At 38.6% G+C, this 7090-nt stretch overlaps 1 pseudogene; it reads left to right on the plus strand.

Moving 5' to 3' along the window:
• Window positions 1–5986: 5986 nt before the first annotated feature.
• Window positions 5987–6770, plus strand: LOC106734457 (ribosome biogenesis protein NSA2 homolog pseudogene; annotated as a pseudogene).
• The last annotated feature ends 320 nt before the right edge of the window (window positions 6771–7090 follow it).

The following is a 7090-nucleotide window of genomic DNA, read 5'->3' on the forward strand; positions in this document are numbered from 1 at the left end:
ACACTATTTAACAAAGAAATAGAATTTGGGTTTAGTCAGTGGTGTTGTGGTTAGGCATGTGGATCACACTTGGCTGACTGCACTTTTGAGTCAGACTCATTGGCTTGAGAAACGCACTGGGTTCATGTGCGTGCATCCGCAAAATCCTGAAAGAAGGGAACCAGCAGTTAGCGTAATGGCTATGTCGCTGGACTCCCACGTAGTCGACCGCAGTTCGTGTCCTGGACCCGGTGGCTTAAAACTCACGCCGGGCGCGTGTGCGTGCGCGCCCAAGATCCTTAGAGGAGAATGGAGGAGAAGGGATTGCGGCGTGACCATCCCCCCTGGGGGGTGATTTCTCGCTTTCTGTCTCTATGTCTCTCTCTGTCTGTCTGGCGAGCGCACACGCCCTACAGTGAAAATCTCTCCAAAAAAAAAAATAAAAATCCTGAAAGAAGGGAGAAATGAAAGAGAAGGGATTACATGGTGACAATTATTAGAGGAGGAGGTTCTTTCTTGCTCTTTCTCCCTTACCACTGGGCAAATTCATGCACCCTTTTGATGATTTTTTTTAAAAAAATAGAATTTGAATGTTCAATCAAAAGCATAGTATACAGAAAATCACATTTATTTTCTCCACTTGGATGATGTAAATCTTCATAAATTATGTACTGATATTTTAGATATATTCAAATTCCACCAAGACAAGAAGCAGTGACACAAGAGTTTAGGTGTGGCTATGAGTCAGGGGTCTCATCCAGTTTACCTGGGACAATCAAGCAGTCAAGCTCATAAAACAAAGGCCAAAAAAAAAACCAAAGGCCATATTTTTTTAAAAGCTGAATCCAGGAAAATAAGTAAATTTAATATTTTAGGAAAAGCTGAATCCAGGAAAATAAGTAAATTTAAATAGCAAACAGAAATGTAGACATCATAGAGATTAGAGAGAAGTCAGATGACATGTTGTGTGACATGTGTGAGAAGGTAATATTTCAGGGGGGGCCCAAAGTGAAGGTAAACTCCATACATGAGTTCTCCTACCCCTTCCCTCTTCCCCCTATTTCTCTGAGAACGGACTGCTGGCCCGGCTGGATTTCATGAGGACCCCCCACCTCATTCCCTTGTATCATGGGCCAGCCAGTGCCTCACACCTTTCAATTAACATTATGAGACTAGAGGTACTAGTCTTGGGGCTAGTCAGTGTTGTGGTTAAGCATATGGATCCCACTTGGCCAACTACACTAAACCCAGACATACTCTGCTGATGCTATTAATTTATAAGCTGGTATGGTATTGAAATCTCTAAACGATGTGTGTCTTTACTTGATTTATGCATGCTTTGTTCTTAACATGTGTAACCTCAGCCTGTATTTGCTGAAGGCTCTGACCATTCTCCACCCTAGCTGTCAGTGTAGCTTCCGTAGTAAGTAAATGCATGTCTTTCTCTGCTGGGCCTCCCAGCATGTTCTTTGGAATCAGTAAACTTCATGGGCAGTCCCTCCCTTATTTGGGGATCCCCTGAAACAGATGTGGACACCTTTCAGGTCATAGCTTTGGATCACTAGATCTTTAGTGCCTCCTGTGGGGTTACTGAACCATGTGACAACTGAGAAAAGGGAGGCTAAACAAGATGTAATTAATTTCTTGAGATTTATTTATTTATTTATTTATTTTCTTTTTTTTTTTTTGGAGAGGTTTTTGCTATAGGGCGTGAGCGCTCTTCAGACAGACAGAGAGAGACAGAGAGACAGAAAGCAAGAAATCACCCCCAGGGGGGACGGCCATGCCGCAATTCCTTCTCCTCCATTTTCCTCTCGGGATCTAGGGCACGCACGCACATGTGCCCAGTGTGAGTTTAAGCCACTGGGTCCGGGACTCGAACCGTGGTCAACTACGTGGGAGTCTAGCGACATAGCCATTACACTAACTACTGGTCCCGAGATTTATTATATTGAATGCTTTTTGCTTATAGGATATCAGTAACTAATATATTTTTCCTTTTCTCCATGAATTTAAGGGTCCCTACAGGCAGATAATGTACTATTGTTTAAATTACAAGAAGATATGAATTTGGGGAAATTAGAAATCAAAAAACATTCTCATCCAGAAAAATTAGAGAAATACTTTGCTTGCTCCAAGCTGGACCCACATGCTAGAGATTCTAGAACAGAAAATGGGTTGGATTTCAAGCCTCCCTGTCTCCACCATGTTTGACCTTGTTGGACCAGCAAGTGGTGTGAACGGTAAGACACTGGATCCCACATGGCCATTCTCATGGTTTGAGTCCCAGACCTGGCACCTTGAGACTCACTCTGGGCAGATGGACATGCATGCCAACAATCCCTAGAGGAGAGTGGAGAAGGGATTGTAGCATGGCTACCCACCCTGGGGAGTGATTTCTTACTTTTCCTCTCTCTTTCTGTCAAGTACACACACCCTATAGCAAAAGATAAAAAGAAAAGAAAAGAAAAGACTTTGCTATGCATTTTCACAGAATTCAGCATTTGTCTGAGTTGATTACAGTAATTGGTTATCTTGGTGTAAGATAACCCAGTCTGTGTAAAAAATGTTACAACTGAGGAGCTGTGGAGAAGCCAGGACAGAATTCACAGCCTTTATATATCTCATGTTTTGCTAAGCATACAAAATTATTCATTTTATCCTTATTTGTTCTTGATTGTTCTTAGTTCACCCTCAGAATAAGTATGTAAGATTGAAACCATAGGTTTAAAGCTTTAGGCAGAGCAGTTTCAAAACTTCTTTTAAAGTTAAAAACCCTTCAGTATATCATTTCTCCTTCTTGGTAGTTCTGAACTCTTGTAAAGACTGTTTTTTCTTTGTTCATATATACTGCTTACATAAATCTCTTGGACCATAATCACCATCCATCTTGTTCAATGCATCTGCCCTTTACCATAAGCTTCTTTCCTCCAAAAGTTAGCTACATTTACACACACACACAAACACTCACACACATTCATACACACACACACACACAATATAAGAAAATGCATTATTTATGAGTTTGGAGTGCCTGAGATTATAGCTATCATGGATACTCATTGAATTTTAAAATTATTAGAGAAAAAATTGATTTTATCCTTTAAATAGGCCCATGGCCTGACTTTTGAAATGCATTCTTAGATCTCCAAGACCATGTGAAGGTATAATACATCACCCAAGAAATGACTCTCTGGTGATGTTCTATTTCAATACATCACTGGTACAATGATTCTTTAATAATATACTACCAAGTGTCACTTATCAAGATAGTACTGTGGAGCAGAGAAGTCACTTTATTTATTTATTAGTGCTATCTATCACTGTAGAGTCACCAGCTGATGCTTGAGGTCATGAACTCAGAGAGCATACTCTGCATCATTGTCATTAAAGCAATAAGTTGAATATAATGAGCTTGCCTTATGGATGCTCAAAGAGCAATTATAATAATTCTGATGGAGAGTAAACATTGTTTATGTTGTCAAATAGCAAGTAGAAATATTAATTTATTTTAATAAACAATAGTTATTTATATTTCTATTCAAACTGTATAATAATTTTGGACTTCATGGTTATTTGATTATAAGTAATGGCTTCTTTATTTAAATGTTGTAGAAATGACACATTTTTGTTAACTTGCTATACTTCTCTCTTCTATCTAAAATATTACACATCTTTTTTTCCTAAGTTTGAAAATGCAAAGCCATGCAGAAAAATTGTCCTTCAAAATCTCATTTCATTGATTTATATTATTTGCACAATAGCTTCTCCCTATTAAGTTATTTATTTACATTATTTCTACATTACTCTTTCTGCAGGACCAGTTTTCATCATATATAATCCTATAAAAACCTGCCTTTGAGGGTAAAGGAAAAACTGCCATATTTCAATCTTCTCCTGAAAAGGTATTTTATGATATTTTTGTTGCCTCCTCCTGAGACCAATATAATTATTCCTATTTTACCAAAAGAGTGCTTGGAGAAGATATATACTCTCAGAAGTGATTGAAAGAAAGAAATAATTCAAATAAAAAACACTAGTTCTTAAAAATAAAGAAACATTCCAAAAAAAGAAAAAATAAATAAACATTCATTGTTCTAAGAATAGCAATCTACATGCTATGTGTATCTTGAGATTAAATAAATTTTACATCAAAGTTATGATAACAATAATAATGAAGGGTGAAATTGCATTTTAATTATTTCATATTAATAAGTATGAAACAAGACCGATAGGTGGTGTGGTGATTAAGGCACTGGACTTCCACATGGCCAACCACAGTTCAAGTCTCAGACCTGGAGGCTTAAAAAATCACTCTGGGTGCATGTGTGTGCGTGCCCAAAAGCCCAAGAGGAAAAGGGAAGAAAAGGGATTGTAACACAGTCATTCCTCACTGGGTGAGGATTTCTCACTTTCTCTCTCTCTGTCATTCTTTCTTTCTCTTCCTGGAGAGTGCATGCACCCTATGGCAAAAATCTAAAATAAATAAATAAATATGCAATAATTTCTTCCATCAAGATTCATTATGGCTGTGCAGATTGTTGCTCTAACTGAGGTTCTTGTATGTATTGGTTCAAGGCACCTCTCTTTTCCCTCCTCTGCCCAACAGAAATATTCTTGAGGCTACACAAAACTTTTCCAAAATTGGGAACCAGCAGTTAGCGTAATGACTATGTCGCTGGACTCCCACGTAGTCGACCGTGGTTCATGTCCCGGACCCGGTGGCTTAAAACTCACACCAGGCGCGTGTGCGTGCGTGCCCAAGATCCCAAGAGGAGAATGGAGGAGAAAGGATTGCGGCATGACCATCCCCCCTGGGGGGTGATTTCTCGCTTTCTGTCTCTATGTCTCTCTCTGTCTGTCTGGCGAGCGCACGCGCCCTACAGTGAAAATCTCTCCAAAAAAAAAAAAAATTCCCCTTGCTCTCTCCCTCCTTTCCCCACCTCCTGTCCTCCTATCTTCCTCACCTCTTCTTAAAAAAAAAAAAAAACTTTTCCAAAATTGAAAAAATTTTGAATTTACATAATAAATACTCTATATAATAGTCTATATAATATAGAGTATTACATTTTAAAATATACCATACAAATTATTTTCCAGATATGTGTGATTCTAATTGAGGTTATGCTATCTACAAGCCTCAAAATCTGTACACTGTACAAATAAATCCTTTTAATGTTTCAAATAGCAAGCAATAGAAATGCGGCAGCCAATTCAAAACAATAGACTGAGGTAAATTAATAGGTACTATATTTAACTTTCTGCTTTAACTAGACAACCAAAATATATGACACAAATGATTTTTAAATATTGAAAAGTAGGTGGCAATGTGATTTCTGAAAAAAAAAAAAAAGAGGAAGCAGGTCAAGTGAGTCTAAAAAAAAGCACCAGCTTATTCTTTAGAAGTGGTTGTTAACATCATGAAACATAGAGAAGTAAAACCCAAACAAACCCAACATTCCTGATAAATTGAGAAGTTTGTTTTCAAAGATTCCACAGTATAAGAAAGCTAGGATTTATGGAGTACAATACTAGAGAAAATACAATACTAGAGAACTGCATAGAAAGAGAGCTCTGAAGATCTATGTAAAGATATCCTTTAGTCTTTGGCTAAGTACTGAGGTATGTTAAGTGTAAGAGGTAACTATTATTGGTCAGAGAAAAGAACCACAGAAAGGGATAGGCAGAGTGATTCTTGGAGTTCACAGAAGACTGAGAACATTTTATTATGTTTTCACCTATCTGAGAGGAACTAACTTGCCATACGGAAGAAATATGATAAAATTCTCAGAAGAGTAGTACTTAAGGAGGTTGATGTATCAAAGCTTAACAAAACAATCCTCCTAAGGATGTAACTGATTTTAAGTCACTTAGCTTTGTGCCAGAACAAAATTTAACACTCTTTAAAGGAATACAACTAAGTCAAGAAAGCAAAACTTGGAGACCTGAAAGTGGACAACTTCTTTGCATCTGGGAGGCTGCTCCTGGCCACTCTGCAGCTGTCACCATGCCACAAAATGTATATATTGAATTACATCATAAATGCTATGGATACCATTTGGGTTACAATGAGAAAAAGAGAATGAAGAAAGGTTTCGAGGCTCATGAACGTTCAAAGAAGGCAAAAAAGATGATTGGTCTGAAGGCTAAGCTCTGTCATAAACAATGCCATGCTGAGAAAATACAAATGAAAAAGACTATCAAGATGCATTAAAAGAGGAACACCAAACAAAACAATGATGAAAAGACTCCACAAGGAGCAGTCCCTGCCTATCTGTTAGACAGAGACAAGCAGTCCTGAACTAAAGTACTTTCCAATATGATTAAACAAAAATGGAAAGAGAAAGCAGGAAAATGGTAAGTCCCTCTACCCAAAGTTCGAGCCCAGAGAGGAACAGAAGTATTAAAAGTTATTCGAACAGGAAAGAGAAAGAAAAAGGCATGGAAAAGGATGGCTACAAAAGTCTGCTTTGTTGGAGTTGGCTTCACTAGAAAACCACCTAAATATGAAAGATTTGTTAGGCCAAATGGGCTTACATTTAAAGAAGGCCCATGTAGCACATCCTGAACTGAAAGCCACCTTTCGCCTGCCAATACTTGGTGTAAGGAAGAATTCCTCATCCCCACTATATACAACTTTGGGTGTTATCACCAAGGGTACTGTCGTTGAGGTGAACATGAGCGAGTTGGGCCTTGTGACATAAGAAGGCAAGGTTATTTGGGGGAAATATGCCCAGGTTACCAACAAACCTGAAAATGGTGGATGAATACATACTATCTTACTGGTTTGATAGCAGTTGCATACAAATAACTCCTTGTAATCTTTGAAGATGATACACCAATATGGAAAACAATCATGACTGATGTTTCTAAATATAGCCTGTCTTGGGACCAGCAGTTAATGTAACGGCTATGTTGCTGGACTCCCATGTAGTCAACCGTGGTTCACATCCTTGACCCGGTGGCTTAAAACTCACGCCGGGCGCATGTATGTGTATGCCCAAGATCCCAAGAGAAGAATGGAGGAGAAGGGATTGCGGCATGGCCAACCCCCTTTGGGGGTGATTTCTTGTTCTCTGTCTCTCTCTGTCTGTCTGGCGAGTGCACGTGC

This window comes from Tupaia chinensis, unplaced genomic scaffold, assembly GCF_000334495.1.
Source record: "Tupaia chinensis unplaced genomic scaffold, TupChi_1.0 Scaffold000118_1, whole genome shotgun sequence".
Lineage (NCBI taxonomy): Eukaryota > Metazoa > Chordata > Mammalia > Scandentia > Tupaiidae > Tupaia > Tupaia belangeri.